Source organism: Spermophilus citellus, assembly GCF_964194105.1.
Source record: "Spermophilus citellus genome assembly, chromosome: 2".
In the NCBI taxonomy this organism is placed as follows: Eukaryota; Metazoa; Chordata; class Mammalia; order Rodentia; family Sciuridae; genus Spermophilus; species Spermophilus citellus.
The window spans coordinates 65,464,030-65,481,927 of NC_138183.1; positions in this window are offsets into that span (position 1 = coordinate 65,464,030).

Genomic DNA, 17,898 nt, shown 5'->3' on the forward strand with positions numbered 1-17,898 from the left:
TGCCTAACATTTTTTTCTGTGACTGTTGACCATGTAGCATTGTTTGAGAAATGTCTATTTAGATTCTATGATGATTTTAAAACAAGGTTGTTTATTTTCTTGCTGTGGAGTTGTTCAAACTCCTTATGTGTTTTGGATGTTGACCCCTTATTGGATGGATGGTCTGCAAATATCTTCTTCCATTCTGTGAGTTGCTTCTTCATCTCACTAATAGTTCCCTTTGTTGTGTAGAACTGTTTTGTTTGATATCATTCATTTGTCCATTTTTCTTTTCTTGCCTAAGGTTTCAGGATCATATTGAAATGAATTGTTACTGAACCTCTTGTGGAACTTTTCCTCAGTTCTTATTCTAAGCTCTTCAATCCATTTTCATTTAGCTTCTGCATGTGGTAGGAAATAGGGTCTACTTTCATTCCTTCTCAGTAGACAGCCACTTTCCCCAGCACTATTTGTTGAAGAGACTGTTCCCTTCCCATTTGGTGTTCCTAGTACCTTTGTTGAAAATCAATTGACCATAAATGAATATGCTTCTGTCTGGGCTTTCAATTCTCTTCCAGGAGCCAATGTGTCTGTTTTCAGCCTGTACAGTAGTGTATTGATTATAGTTGCTTTATAATATGGTTTGATGTCATAAATTGTTATGCCTACAGATTTGTTCTTGCTTGGGATTGTCTTGGCTATTTGGGGTCTTCAGTGGCTCAATTAAAAATCAATGACTTTTTTTTCTGAAAAATGATATTAAAATTTTCATCAAGATTTTTTCAGATGTGTAGATCCATTTTTCACATTTTTGTGGTGTTTATAAAAGGCTTTATATTTCTCATTTTTATATTTTTTAATTGGTACTTTATAATTATACACAATGGAGGGATACTTTGTTACATACTTGTACATGAAAATGATATAACAATATAATTTGACCAACATAATTTCCCAGTCTTTCCCCTCTTCCTTCCTCTTGCCTCCTCTGATCCCTTTTACTTCCTTCAATTTTCAAGAGATTCGCCCACCTGACTTTTCATTTCCTTTTTACTCTTTTGTTTCCCCATATAAGAGAAAGCATATGTCCCTTGTTTGTGAGTTTGGCTTATTTCACTTAACATAATATTCTCAAGTTCCAGCAATTTTCCTGTAAATGATATAATTTTTCTCTTTCCTTATGGCTGAATAAAGGAAAACTCATTTGTGTTTACAGATCTCATTTTCTGTCCATTAATTCTGTTGATGAATACCTAGGATTTTTTCATAGTTTGCCTATTATGATTTGCTGCTATAAACATGAATATGCATGTATCAATATAGTATGGTGCCTTTAGTTCTTAAGAATAAATACTGAGGAGGGGTACAGATGAGTCATATGGTGGTTCCAGGCCTACTCTTTTGGAAAACCTCCATACTATTTACATAGTGGATATATGAATTTAAAGTCCCACCAACAGTGTAAACTTGTTCCTTCTTCTCCATAAACTCTCCAGCATTTACTATCATTTGTGTTCTTGATGGCTCCCATTCTGACTGGGGTGAGATAAATCTCAGTGTAGTTTTGATTTGCATAGAAGAGACATTTGTACTATGTTAATTCTTCCAATCTGTGAAGATGGCTTGTCTTTCCATTTATCTGCATTCTCTTCAATTTCATCAGTGTTTTGTTAAAGCAGGTATTTCCTTCTTAGTTATATGTACACCTAAGCACTTCATTTTTCTTGCTACTAAAGAATTTATTTTCAGATTTTCTTTTGAGATTGCTCATTATTAGTATATAGAAATGTTACTGATTTTTGTATTTTATATTTCTAATCTCCAACTTTACTGCATTGATTTATCAGTTCAACCAGTTGCCTTCCATTCTTTTTGTTCTTTGGTGGATTTCTTAGGGTTTTCTATAGTTGGCACAACATGTCATTGCATATAGGAACAATTTCGCCTTTTTATTCTTATTAGGGTGGCTTTTCTTTCTTTCTTTTTCTTAAGTGTTCTAGCAAAGACTTACAATACTGTGTTGAATAGAAGTGGTGAAGTGGACCTCCCCATCTTGCTCCTGATCTTACAGAAAAAGCTTTCATATTTTTGACGTTGAGAATAATTTCAGCTATGGGTTTGTTATCTGCAGCCTTCATTGTATTGAGGCACAGCACCTCCATACCTAATTAGATGACAGTTTGTATCTTGAAAGCATGATGAGTTCTCTTAAGTGATTTCCTGCATGTATTGGAATAATCTTATGATTTTTATCCCTTATTTTGTTCATGCAGTGTATCATACTTAACTATGAAGGTATATTCAAACATCCTTGTGTCCCTGGGATAGAATCCACTTATCATGATGATTAATTCTTTTAAGGATTGTTAAATTTCCATTGCTAATATTTTGTTGAAGATTTTTGCCTGTATGTTCACCAGGAATATTGATCCACAACGTTCTTTTCTTGTAGTGTCCTTCTCTGGTTTTGGTATCGGAATAATCCTGGCCTCATCCAGGACAGGTTGATGAGCAGACTTCCTTTCTCTTGTAGCTTTTAAAATTCTCTCCTTATTCTGTATGCTGGGCATCTTCATTATAATGTGTCTAGGTGTGGATCTCTTATGATTTTGCACATTCAGCATCCTGTAGGCTTCTAGGATTTGGGATTCTGTCTCATTCTTCAAGTCTGGGAAGTTTTCTCGTATTATTTCATTGAATAGATTGCTCATTCCTTTGGTTTGGAGCTATATACCTTCCTGTATCCCAATGACTCTTAAGTTTGGTCTGAATCTGGGTGTAGGCATATTGTGGTCGCTGGTATGTAGTTTTCCTGTGCATTTTCCTCATTCATATAGGTGGAAAGCTCCATTTTAGACAGTGCTCTTTCTGGCTTTGTCCAAGGTGGCTCATGGTCTCCAAGGTTTTACAGACATTTATGAAGCTGGGAAAAGTGGCTTTGGTGAGGATTTCATAAGTACTAGAAGTTTTGTTATAATCACTTATGAAATATAAAAGCTTCTGTTTTAATCCCTTTAAATTCTGATTACAGACGTTTGAAGGAAGATATTACCTTGCCATATAAATGCTGCCTAAGTTGTGTGTATGGTCAATTGAAAAAAATGACCAAACACTAAGATGATAGCTGTTACTTACTTTTCTAACAAGTTTTCATACCATTCTACAATTGTTTTGCTCACAGGAATGGTTTGTAAACTCCAAATCATTAAACATAAAGTGAATTCCCTTACTAAATTTGATCTGTAATATATAGGACACTGAGTTGTTTAACCTCTTATTATATGCCTATTCATTTTTCTCCTTTAAAAATCATTTGCTGCTTTTTTATTCAGTTTTGTCTCTGAAACCTTTACCTGAGAGTATAACCTCAGTTTTTAAGACACAAAATTGTTTCAAAATTAAGAAAGTCAAAGTTTTGTGGTTTGAGCGTATCTAATCTAAGGATTAATGCCAATAAAGGCATTTTGGTCTATTTTATGTAACCCCTGTTAGACTACGAATAGATAAAGTGATAAAGATTGAAAGAAATTTTTAATTAATGGCACTATTTTAATTAATGGCACAATAATGTAATCATAATGTTAAAATAGACAAAATACTTTTTAATATAAGAAGTATTATTAACAGAAACTACAATAATGCAAAGAATTTTATCTTTCACATCAAATGAAAAATCAAATTTTAATATTCATTTCTCATATTCTAAATAATCATGCAGCCCCAAAGAGGAATCAGTAAAATATCATAAAGAATGCATGTGAACAACAGATGATGTGTGCACAGATAGCTTCATCTCAACAATATCTAACCAAAAATCTTCTGGTACAATTTTTTCTGCAACAATTTCTTATCATGTCCAAATTATGCAATGAACCTTTTAGGAATTGAAGTTTCCAATGTATGTATTCTGATTCTGAAGGGCTATTGTCTTCTGCTTCCCCTTGTCTATTTTGAAAGATATACTTCAACTCTTCAGGAATTGAATCCTCTATTACAGGTTCATGTTGCTGTAGGTCCAATAATGACGGCTTCCTCTCACAAGGTGTTGTTGCCCTCAGCTGCTGTGGCATCATATTGAAGGAGGATGGATTGATATCTATTAAGTTAAAAAATGTTTTGGGGGGGGAAATATTGATGTCAGGGAGCATCAGAAAAACTGTAAACATAAGAATAGACAAAAAGGAAGGCATTTCCTTAATATAATTAAACATTAAAACAGAAGTAGCAAGTATCCTGATATCTAAGCAATCTAGTTTCCTTATAATTGGGCAGATAAAAGTACTATAATCTTGCCAAGGTTCTGCTTTACTCCACCTTGGCCCTCTGTCACCTCTCTTCCTTATCATTCCTTCTTTGCTTTTATCATGATACTTTTCACTCTTTGACATTGATCTCTCATCTTTCTGATATCATGATGGTCATTGAAATCATTAATTTTGATGCAGATGGATTTTGCAGGGGAAGATTACTAGGGATTAAAAACAGGAGTGCTTGACAACTGAGTCACATACTCAGCCCTTCTTATGTTTTTATTCTGAGCCTGGGTCTAATTTGCTGGTCTGGTTTTGAACTGGTGATCCTCCTACCTCAGCCTTCTAAGCCACTGGGACCCTAGGCATGTGCCATTGTGCCCTGCGTGATTTTTTTTTCTGAGTAATTTTCCTTAATTGTTAAGAAAATTCTGAACTACAGTAACCCTTTAAAAGGCTTGTAGTAACATTAATCTATCAAATATTTCATAGTGGCAACTGACTGCTTCCAAATAAAGTTTAAAAGGAAGGATTTCCAACAGCTCTGATGAAATCATCTTAATATATGTCTGTGACTTCCCTCACACATCTCATTGGAAATTGCTTTTCTCCAGATTATTTACTCCAAGACAAAAGACTTTGATAGTAAAGAGAGAAATGGATTAAAAGAATGCTACCTAACAAAAAGCAAAGGCAATACAATCTAGTCTTCCCTGGTTTCAATTAGTTAATTCATAGACTATTCATAGATAGTCTTTTATTTCTTTTATACAAGAATTATGTAAGGAAGGCATAAAATCAATCTCTGACAAACAATGTAGAAAAGTACATAACTTTATAATCATACTTTATATCTAATAAAGAGAAATAAATGTATTTATTTTGCACAATGATTCTGAATGAGGATCACTTGTGTACAACATATGCAAATAACTTATAAAACTTACTGGTAGTTCATCATAATTTTCATACACCATATGAAATGGAAAAAACTTAATTATTTGTAGTTGAGCTTACAGAATTTAATAAAACCCATTACACTGATTATCCTATGCTCCTGTGAGTTTCCATGGCTTCTTTAACTTGGTTTCTAAACCATCTTTCTAAGTACTTTAGAACTAAGAAACATATTTTAAAGAATCAATCCACATTTGAACTGCACTCATTTCTGAGATCTTGCTTTCAACAAAAGCTCCATTATACTTTCTAAAACTCGAAAGCAGCAATAAGGTCTTCAGCTATCATAAACTAAGTGGCAAGCTTACCTGGTGCCTGGTATCCTTCAGTATTTTCTTTATTCATCTACTCACTTGTTTCTCTTCCATCATCTCTGTCACAGTAGAACTACAAGATCCAATCCCAAAAGATGGGGAAGCCAGGTTCCTTTTACAAGTTGCATTAAAAGGGGGTGGAGGTATTCTCCGTGGCACAGGCCAATGCCAGTTTTTTTCATAAGGAGGATGGTCACTAAATCTAAGATGTTTCCTGTCTCACTTTTCAGTACCTGGACAGACATCTCAGGGTGCTGCCATGTGCCTTTTGGCACAGAAACAAGCTTGACAACCAGCTCACCAGCTCATGTTTTGCCCCCTTTCCTTTCAATCAGAGATGCTCCATCTAGGGACCAGGTTACCATTATGCCTGCCATCTGGCCTGCTCAACTTTCCCTCTGGGGTCCAAGAGTGCGCCTCTCTTTCTTCTGTGGCTTCCCCATTTCTCCTCACCATTGACCTGGCAGCCAGGTGGGAAGAACACCAGGTGTCTCCTGGATGAGGGTTTTGTGTGTGTGTGTGTGTGTGTGTGTGTGTGTGTGTGTGTGTGCTTCCCACATTTCCTCTCCCTCTGGCAAGATACCCAGTGAGGTTTTCAATAAAAGTAAGTTACAAAGGAAAGGTTCAAGCTTTGGGCAAAAAACACCTGGAGTCAAGGCTGAGCTCTGTTAGCCAATGTGGTATCCAACCCAGCTTGGAGACCCTCATTCCACTAGGTCGGCAGCCTCAGAACAACAATGGGAAGTGCCAAAAGGCTCTGGGGAAACAAGCTCTTACCTGCAGATCTCAGACTCTGCTGTCCCATTGCAATTTCTATAGCCGCTTTGCAGCAAGCACACAGCTTTTCTTGGAATAATCTGTGGTCACAAAACCTAATAACCTTCTCCCACCATTCTGATGCAACCTTTGTGGACGATGGGTTCAGCAGTAGCCAAAATTCCTAGGAGGTGGATCAAGAACAGGTGAGACATCTGGAACTTTTCTCTCCTTCAGGGGCAGCTTTTCTCTGAAGACTGCAGCAGATATCACCCACAGATCTGAGCCTGTGTGGCTTCCTTGGCTTCAGCCTGCTTTTCCTACCTGGCTCAACTAGGCTTTTATATTCTTGGGCTCTAGCTCAGCTCTTGAACCAAAGGTCCCAGCTCCACCCTTTCCCTACCCACCTCCATGGAATTTACTCAGCTCTTGTTCCCCCTCCCTATCTTTCCTCCACTACTCCATCCTTTTTCCCTGGGCCTTTTTACAATTGAACTTTTCTTTTGTTACCCTGAAAGTATTTTGCATACTAATGTTATTCTGTATTCACAGACTTTCCTTTATTGTGGAGTAATGAATGGCCATTGCACTAATTACATTGCCAAAAATAACATTGAAATCACCTATCTTCTTACAAACCAAAGTTTTCCAACATGAACATTTGTAAAGTTACCTTCTCGCCTAAACATGATTATAGTTAGATTTAATCATGTAGTGTCTGGCATAACAATTCATAAAATCCATAATGCATGTATGGATAAATTGTTGACAGAAGGGAAAAGTGGATGACTTTTACTGTGAAACCTGGTTAAAACACACCATTATAGGCTTGTACAATAATGTCTTAAATTTATCACATACTTTCTCCATTTCACTTGCCTTCTTGTCTGGGAGATGGTTTGATTGTAACCACCTACCCAAATATTGTAATGTGATATTATATTCTGCATCCTAATGGATCAGAGGTAGGGAGAGAGAGAGAGAGAGAGAGAGAGAGAGAGAGAGAGAGAGAGAGAAGCAAAACAAAAAAGGAAAGAGAAAGCAAGAAAGCAGTGGCATTCCACATCACTGAAAAATATTGTGGTAACATGTTACATCACCAAAATTATATAGTTATATATTTTTAATTGTAGACTATGTTTGCTGTATTAAATCAGAGGTAATTTTGACACCTCTTATCTTTTAAAAACTTCAACAAAATTTCAGATAGTATGCTCATTAACCAACAGGGAACTTTCAACTGCAATTAGGTTGATTTTTTCCAATAATTTGTTTGCTCACATTCCTACTCAGATTAACTCACTTATAGCTATGGACTAAAATAATTCTAATTTCTAGTGTTTCAACACAGCCCAGTCAGCATTGCTGAAATGCTAAACACTGTATAATTACTCAATACATTCCTGACGAAAACATGGAACAGTTAGAGGCATTGCTTTTTTAAAATAGTGTTGCATTAAGACAAGCATTTTGGTAGAGGATTCTCAAAATTGAGGGTTAAAAGTATTTGGGGGGTTGGGATTGTGGCTCAGCAGTAGAGTGCTCACCTAGTACATGTGAGGCACTGGGTTCAATCCTCAGCACCACATAAAAGTAAACAAATAGAGTTCTAAAAAAAAAGTATTTGGCGGGAAGAAGGGTTTAAGAGTCCCTGCAAAACTAATCCATTTGCAAGGCTGTCTTCCAAAGGAATTGCTTGTTGCTAAATGTAAATTTCCAGGAATGTTTTAATTTTTATTTGCTTGGATACTTTTATACATTCCCCACACTGTCCAAAGTGGCCGGTTTCCCATTTTATAGAGAGAGGAAATAAATTGAGAGTGGTCACATACTTTGTCCAGCAAGTGTGTGGGATGTGGGTTTGCGACTGTTATAGTAACAGAAAAATGCAGGATTCTTAATCTTTTTAGCCACAAATAAAACACATTTCATGTCTTTATACAACAAAACAAACACACAAGCAGAAAACCTTTTTAAGAAGAAAAGGTAAATAATCCATTCATGCAACTGGGAAGTGCTAGATACCAACCCATGTCAACTGGATTTGAAGGCCCCGGATCCTTGGCAACTCTGTTCCTTGAGTCCAGCTCCAGTTGGAGTTAAACATGAGTAGTGAAGCCTAATAGACACAGATCAATGTTTTTGAAAGAATGACTGAAGGTGAAAAACCTTTGACTCTTGAGGCTGTTAAGTGCTGGTCATGATTTCCCAAGATCTCTTGCAGGTATCAGGGTTTGTTTGACACTGTTCTGTCCAACACAGTGTAAGCACAAATGTGGAGGTTCCTAGAAAATCTTTTGCTTTCTCTATTCAAGCACTAAGCCTTCTTGTTTCTCTTTTTTTCTTGCCTGAAAAGAAATTAATAAAGGGAACTGAAGCAGCTATCTTGATACTATGATAGGGAGAATCAGGAGAAAATTTTACATGGTAAGCATGGGTGGCTGGAAAAGGGAGGGTTCTGTGGGCATCATTCAAAAGGTGAACAGAGTTAGATGTTCATCTTATCAGCTCTTATAAGTCTTGTTTAGAGTTTTCTGCTATTTACAGAGAACATAATCTATTCAAGGGGATGGGGAGGGAGAGATTTATATTTTTTATTAACATATTAGTGGGGGCTGGGGATGTGGCTCAAGCGGTAGTGCGCTCGCCTGGCATGCGTGCGGCCCGGGTTCGATCTTCAGCACCACATACCAACAAAGATGTTGTGTCTGCCAAGAACTGAAGAATAAATATTAAAAATTCTCTCTCTCACTCTCTCTCCTCTCTCACTCTCTCTTAAAAAAAAACATATTAGTGGTTCCTTAACCCATTTATTGATTGGGTTATTTGTTTTTTTGGTGTTAACATTTTTTGTATATCCTAGAGATTAATGGATTATTGGAGGTGCATGTGGAAAAGATTTTCTCTCAATCTGTAGGCTCTCTCTCACATTATTTATTGTTTCCTTCACCGAGAAGAAGCTTTTTAATTTGAATCCATCCCATTTATTGATTCTTGATTTTACTTTTTACCCTTTAGGGGTCTGAACAGACACTTCACAGAAAAAGAAATACAATCAATCAATAAATATATGAAAAATTATTTAACGTCTCTGGCAATTAGAGAAATGCAAATCAAAACTACACTAAGATTTCATCTCACTCCAGTCAGAATGGTAATCATCAAGAATGCAGGCAACAATAAATGTTGGCCAGGATGTGGGGAAAAAGGTGCATTCATACATTGCTTGTGGGGCTGCAAATTGGTAGAACCACTATGGCGATTCCTTAGAAAATGTGGAATGGAACCACCCACCATTTGACCTACTCCTCAGTTATATCCAAAGGACTTAAAATCAACATAGTATAGTAATGCCGCCATATCAATATTGATAGCAGCTGAATTCTCAATAGATTAATTATGGAACCAACTTAGGTGTCCTTCAATAGATGAGTGGATAAAATGCAAATGTGGCATATATATTCAATGGAATATTACTCAGGTTTAAAGAAGAATGAAATAATGGCATTTGCCAGTAAATGGATGAAGTTGGAGAATATCATGCTAAGTGAAATAAGCCAATCCCCCCAAACCAAAGGCTGAATGTTTTCTCTAATATGCGGATGCTAATTTACAATGAGGTGGGCAAGGGCACTATAGAAGAATAGAGTTACCATAGATTAGGTAGAGGGAAGTAAAGTTAGGGCAGGGAAGGGAATGTGGGGATAGGAAGGATAGTAGAATCAAACAGACATTATTACTTTATGTGTGACTGCATGACAAATGTGATTATATAATATGTACACTTAGAACAATGAAAAATTATATCCCATCAATGTATTATATATCAAAGTGCATAAATGCATTCTACTGTCATGTATAAGTAATTAAAACAAAAAATTTTTTAAAAGTCAAAGAACACAAAATAGATATCCACTAATTTCAGTTACTTTTGCAAAATGTACAAAAATAAGTAAATAAATGCAAAGGATCCAGAGCTTAGGAAGGTTCTGTGCAAGTGAGAGATCCTCACCCTTAAACATAATATCTTCACAATTAATTCACCCCCAATGGACTTGCCCACTTATTTTTCTTTTAGTGATTTTTGATAAATGTTGCAAGTGAAGGAAGTAAGTGATATAAAATGTAGTTTTCAGTGCTAAAATGTGACCAGGAACCATATATTGTCAAACTCTGAACACCCCAGCACAGTGATTTTTAACTATTTCAATACCAAGGATTTATAAATTCAAGCTTTTAGACAGATTTGGTGTAGCTAGTAAAGTGTTGTGAAAGCTTGAATTTGAATTTCCTGTAGGTGGGACATCTCATTTTGCTATAACCACCAGTCTTCATATTCTACTTCACTTGTCTACTCTCCACACTTATTTTGCCTTCCTCATCAGGGAAGCACTTGAGTTTGTAATCCTGCTTTAGAGTGAGGTGATTGGGAATAGGAAAATGAAGACCCCAGGTATAAGTCATATATTAACTTGGGTAAAAGAGGCAGTTGTCTCAGAAATTACAATCTGACAGCTGGCTTCTCAAAAGACTATAAATAAGACAGTTACATTCTGATTTCTCCTCAGAAAGCTCTACCATATAAGGAAATCACAGGTAATCTATAGAAAATTTCTGCCATTTTCCTATGTACATATATGAATTGCAGCACAACGAATCTCCACATCATGTGTAAGCACAAGACTGGGAACCTAATAAGAATAAGATGGACCCATGTTTGTATAAATATGTCAAAATATTCTCTATTTTCATCTAAACAAGAACAAATAAAATTTTTTAAAAACATATTAATTGGGTACAGTGTAATATGTCAATACCCGCATATAGAGTGCACTGATCAAATCAGGATAATATTTGTTTCCCTCTCCATGTCCTTTCTTTATGTTTGGAGTCTTAGAACTGCTCTCTTCTAGATCCTCATAATAAATACAAGTGCAGTATTGTGAACTATAGTCATTCCAGTGATATACAAGAGAACAGAATTTATTCCTTCAATCTAAATGTGTTTTGGTACTAGTTATCCAATGTTTCTTTATCCTTCCCCACCATCTTACAAGCATCTATGTGTCAGTATTCTGCATGTAAATAGACATATTTATTTTTAGCTTTCATATATGGGAGAAAACGTAGTACTTGTTTTGCTATGTCTGACTTATTTCTTTTAAGAAACTATCTTCTAGTCCCATCTAGTTTCCTACAAATTACAGGATTTTGTTCATCTTTATGGTGGAAAAATATTCCACTGTGTGTCCATTCATCAGTTAGTGGCCACATAGGTTAGTGTTTTACCTTGGTTATTATAAATTGGGCCTCAGTCAACATTGGATTGGAAGTCTCTTTGGTATGCTGATCTCATTTCCTTTGGATTTTATTCTTTTTGGGTAGCTGCATCATATGGTAGATCCACTTCTAGTTATTTCAGGACCTCCATACTTTTCTGGATATAATTTACATCCTTTTCATCCTTTTCCCATCCTTGCCAGCATTTAATGTTTTGTCTTTTTCATCATTGCCATTCTGATGGGGGTGAGATGATATCTCATTGTAGTTTTTATTTCCATTTTCCTGATAGATAATAATATTGGGCATTTTCATATAATTTGCTGGTCATTTGCATTTCTTCTTCTGATAAATACCTATCCAGATATGCCCATTTTTAAATGGATGATTTCTCTGGTACTGACTTTTTTTGAGTTCTTTATCTCCTGGCTATTAATTCCTTGTCATATGAATACTTTGCAAAATATTTTTTCCATTCTATTACTTCTCTTTTAAATGTGCTAAGTATTTCCTTTGCTGCATAGAGGCTTCTGAGTTTGTCATAATCACATTTGTTCATTTTTTTGTTTGTTTGTTCCCTGTGCTTAGAGGTCATATCCAAACTTCACTTCTTATACCAATGTTTTGAATTATTCCCTCTGTGGTTTTTCCCAGTAGTTTCACAGTTTCGGGTCTAACTTTTAGGAATTGCTCCATCTTGAGTTGACTTTTGTAGAGGGTGAGAAAATGGTTAAATTTCAATCTTCTGCTTGTGCCATTTCCCCAACACCATTTATTGAGGAGACTGGCTTTTTTCCAATGTATGTTTTGGGCACTGTTGTCAAGCATCAGTTGTCCATAGATGTGTATCTTTATTTCTGGGCTATCTATTCTATTCTATTCAGTTGGTCTGTGTGTCTATTTTCATGCAAGTACCATGCTGTTTTGGTTATTATCATTCTGTAGAATGTCTTAAAATCAGATATTCCAATGCCTCTAGCTTTGTTCTTTTTATTCAATATTGCTTTGGCTATTTTTTGCTTCCATATGAATTTTAGGATTTTTTTTTTCTAGTTCTGTGAAGAATGTCATTGGCATTTTGATGGGGATTGCATTGAATTTTAAATCATTTTGTGATTTTTGAATTTTTGTCATTGTTGTTTTTTCTATTTTATCGATTTTAGCTTTGATTTTAATTAGTTCCTGTCTTCTTCTGTTTTGATGTTGATTTGTTCTTTTTCTAGAGTTTTGAGATGTAATGTTATGTTTTTTATTTAGTGACTTTCTATTCTTTTAATGAATGAACTCAGTGCAATGAGCTTTCCTTTAAGAACTGCATCCATACTTTCCCAGAGATTTTGATATGCTGTGTCACTATCCTTTTTTCCTCCTAAGTATTTGTTATTTCATCCCTGATTTCTTCAGCTATCCATTTGTCATTCCATAGGGCATTATTTAGTCTTCAGGTGTTAGAGTAGCTTCTATTTTTTATTATAGTATTGATTTCTAATTTTATTCCATTATACAAGGTATTACCTCTATTTTTTGTATGTGCTACAAAATAATTCACTCATTGACAGATACAATAGTCTATATATGTCTGTTAAGTTTAAATTATTGATGGTGGGTTTTTTTAGTTCTTTATCTTCTTTATTTAGTTTTTGTTTGGAGGATCTATCCAGTGATGAGAGAGGTATGTTACTGTCACCCAGTATTACTGTCTTGTGGTCTATTCGATTCTTGAAATTGAAAAGTGTTTGTTTGATGTACAAAGATGCTCCATTGTTTGGGGCATAGATATTTAAGATTGTTGGTTCTTCTTGACGTATAATTCCCTTAAGCAGTATTTGTCCCTTCTGATTAATTTGGCCTGAAGTTCACTTTATCTGATATAAGAATTGGAATTCCTGCTTATTTACAAGATCTATGTGAATGAAAAGTTTTTTCACATTCTGCACAGACAGAAGGGGAAAGGTTGGGAAAAGACATGACTCACACGGACTGTGTAAACAAGCAGGGTATCCATCCTCATATCATAAAGTGAATTTCAAACCAAAGTTAATGAAGAGGGATAAAGGACATTTCATACTGTTAAAGGGAATCATACATCACCAAGACATAAAAATCATGAATATTTATGCCCCAAACAATGGAGCATCTGCATATATCAAACAAACCCTTCTCAATTTCAAGAATCAAATAGATCACAATACAATAATGCCAGGTGACATTAGCACACCTCTGTCATCATTGGATAGATCTTCCAAACAAAAACTAAACAAAGAAACTATAGAACTAAACAATACAATTAATTACTTAGACTTAAATATATTTAGAGTATATAGAGTATTCTATCCATCAGTGTGCGAATATACCTTCTCAGCAGCATACGGATACTTCTGTAAAATAGACCATATGTTATGCCAAAAAGCAATTCTTAGTCTGGTATATGATTTTCAGATAATTTATTCCATTTGGGGATTTGAATTTTCCCTCTTTTGACAGTGTGTATTTTGATGCCCCCAAAGGATTTCATTGTGATGTAGTAAAATTTATCTATATTTTCTGTCTCCTGGGATTACTGGTGCCTTATTGAATAAGTCATTACCAAATTCAAACAGAAAGTTTTCCCCCTGTGTTTCTTTATAAATTTCCTCTAAAGTTTCATAGTTTTAGTGGTTACACTTAGAAACAGATAAAGTTTAAGTTTTCCTGTTCTTGGCTGGCTCTAGCAGCAGGTTTTGTAACTGAACTTTTATTCCAGTATTCTGAGATTCACTTTATCCTCCTGTCTCTCCAATTTGAGGGAGCTGACCTATTTTTCTGATGAATCTAAAGATTTGATGGTTTTTCAAGTACTCAGTTCTTATTTTTTTGTGAGAATTGGAAAGGCAACTTGGAAGCTCCTTACATGTCTTCACAGAAGGGTGAGCCCCTATCTGGCACAACCAGCCACTGTTGCGCCAAAGAAGCATATAACCATTTGTAAACATGTGTCCTTTCTCTGTGAAATGGAAAAATGGCCACTTGATTAGATAGTGTGAAGACACTTTTAAGACGGTATATGGAAAGTGTCTGATGCAAATAAGTGCTCGAGGAATATGCATTCTTTCCCCCTTTTTTCTATATTATAGTCTGCTTAAATGTGCGCCAGGATCTATTTGGCCTTCATGCATCAAGAGTCAAAGTATAGGATATATGTCTAAATAGAATTTGTGTCTATTGAGTTGAAACCTATCTCACTTTTATCTTCTATGAGAATTCTAGTGTATATGAAATATATCAGAAATTATTGCCTGAACTAATAATATTTGTTACTTTGTTTAATTGTTTCTTATGTAAAGCTATGTTGATATAAAATGATTTACTTATCCAATGCAAACAATAGTAATACATAAAAATGTTACTTAAATCTTCTCTCCTATTTTTGGTCAAGTTAAGTGATTGCCTATTTTGTTTATTTTTTTCAAAAACCAGCTGTTTGTTTCATTGATCTGTTGGTTTTAGCCTCCATTTCACTTATTTCTTCTCTGATCTTTTTTTTCCCTTCTACTAATTTTGAATGTAGTCCATTCTTACTTTTCTAGTTGCGGTTTATTTGAGAGTGTTTATTTGAGAGTGTTCTACTTTTGATGTGGGCAGTGATTGCTATAAATTTCTTTCTTAGTACTTCTTTTGCTGTATCCCATAGGTTTTGGCATATTGTGTCTTCATTTTCATTTTTTTTTTTTGAGAAATTATAAAATGTTTTTTTTCTCTACTTTTTGGTTATTTGCAAATAAGTTATGTGCTTGTATACGTTCCCAAAATGTTCTTGTTATTGGTTTCTGGTTTTGTTGCATTGTGATCAGAAAAGTTGCTCTGTACAATTTCAGTTTTCTTAAAGTTGTTAAGACTTATTTTGTGTCACATCATATGATCAACCCTGGAGAATGTTCCATTTATCAAAGGAATGCTATTGTTGAATGGAATGTTCTGTAGATGTCTGTGTAGTCTATTTTCTCCAGGGTACAATTGAAACTGTTATTGCTTTATTGATTTTCTGTCTGAATGATCTGTCCATTGCCGAACGTGCAGTGTTACATTCTCTAGCTATTCATTGGATTGCTCTCTCCCATTAGGCTAGAAATATTTCTTTTATATCCATGTGTTCTTGAATATTAGAGGCATGTTTATAATTGTTATATCCTCTTGCTGAATTGAACCCTTTGCCATTACATAATGACCTTCCCTTTCTATTTTTATTGCCTTTGTTTTAAAGCTTATTTTACCTTATATAAGTATGATCACTCCTACTTTCTTTAGGTTTCATTTGCATGGACTATTTTTCCATCTCTTCACTCTCAGTCTGTATGTGTCCTAGAAGTAGAGCACATCTACTGTAAGCACTGCAGAGTCAAATCTTGTTATTTTATCCATTCAGTCAAGGTATGTCTTTTAGTTGGAGAATTTAATCTATTTCCATCTATTTAATTCAGGGTAATAAATTATAGGTAAAATCTTACTATATCTATTATATAACTTGTTTTCTAATTTTGTTGTAGCTTTTTGATTTCTTTCTTTCCTTCTCCCCTTGCAACATTCCTTGCTGGTTAAACAGATTACTCTAGTACTGTTTTATGATTCCTTCTTTATTAATTTAGAATTCTCTATTAAAGATTTTTGTGCTTTTGTTTATCATGAGATTTACAAAAGCATATTTTGTTTGTAATTAGCTGTTTTGAGATAATGGTAACATGATAGTAAATATAAGAATGGAAACAAAATGAAGGATAAAAGAAAATATAGGGGAAAAAGACTTCCCATTTGCATTCCATTATTTGCCCATTTTGAATTTTTAACATTGTATCTTACATTTCTCTACAATGTTTATAGATTACAATATTAAAGTAATTATTAATTTTATTTTTATTGTTTGGTCTTCTTACTAAAGGTATGAGCAATTTATGCACTAAACTTAAGATATCAAACTATTCTAACTTTCTATGATCACTCTTAGCAGTGAGTTTCATAAATTTTTATATTTTCTTACTCTTAACATAATTTTCTTTCCACTTGAAGAACTTACTTTAGCCTTTCTTGTTGAACAGGTCTGAACGAGGCATATTTTATCAGCTTTTGTTTGTTTGAGAATGTATATCATGTCTTCAGTTATAAAGGACAACTTTTCAGGATACAATTTATTTTTTAGTTGACAGATATTCTCCCTCACTTCTGTGAAAATTTTAAGGCTATGAAGATGAAAGATTAGAGGAAGGCTGCATTACTAGTCGCTCCCTGGCTTGGGATTCAAGCATTGCAAATACTGTTTCACAATAAAGCGAGTGAAAGAGGGATTTCATTAAATTCAATTTTGGATGGAACGTCTTAGAGACTCAAAAATTCAGATGAATTGAACAGAGAAAATAAAGTACATTAAATCCAAGCTGCTGGTGGTAGCAGAATCAGCAATACATCTAGTCTGAGTCACAGGAGAGGGAGAGGGGGAGAGAGAGAGAGAGAGAGAGAGAGAGAGAGAGAGAGAGAGAGAGAGAGAATGAGAATATAGGAAAGAAACATAATGATCAGATTTGGTGGAAAGATTTGAAATAAAAATCGAAATTGCACTGCAATCTGGTGTTTGAAAAGTACTCTCTCTGTATTTCTCAACTGGCAAGCTGAGAGCTGACATGGGAGCCATCTTGACATGGCCACACTATTACTGCTGCTGTGGAGGTCAGAGATTGTATTGCCCTGCAAGTACCTACCATGTGGTACCCATTAGTTTGTGAGTGAAAGAGGTACAGAGAAAATTGTACCCAGGGGAAGCCAAGTCAAAAAAATGAAGGAGAGCTTCACATGGCTTTTGCTTTGACTCTGGCAACTCCAGTGGCCAGGGGAAGAGGGTGGTGAATGTGTACAGGCAGGTGTGAATACTCTCAGGGATTAAGCCTTGGAAGGTTGTGTTTGTGGGCAACAGAGTATGTAGAGGACTGGCTCCCTTGCTCCAAAGGTAGGAATCTTGGATGGTTACAGAGTTTCAGATCCCCGGGAGATCAGTATCTTCCTGGTCCTAGGGTTTGTTGATTTAATCTCTTCAGTGCAGACAACTTCCAATAAACCCCTAGGGCCTTATTAGACATAAGCCACAGCCACTGGAACTCCCCTCATAGAACTCTGTAGCAGCCCCACCCTGGGAGTGAATTGATCTGGTCTGGGCACACAAAACTCCTTTGGCAGTACTCTGCACTCTAACCTATCTTAGCCTGGTAAGAAGGGAAGCTGAGAGCTGTTTCAACCAGCTTCAGTCTTAGGCCACTCCAACTGACAGCTCAGTGAATAACATGAAAAGAGGAAGGTATTAATAAACTCCAGTCCATTTTCTGTTGTTTATTTTCTTTCAA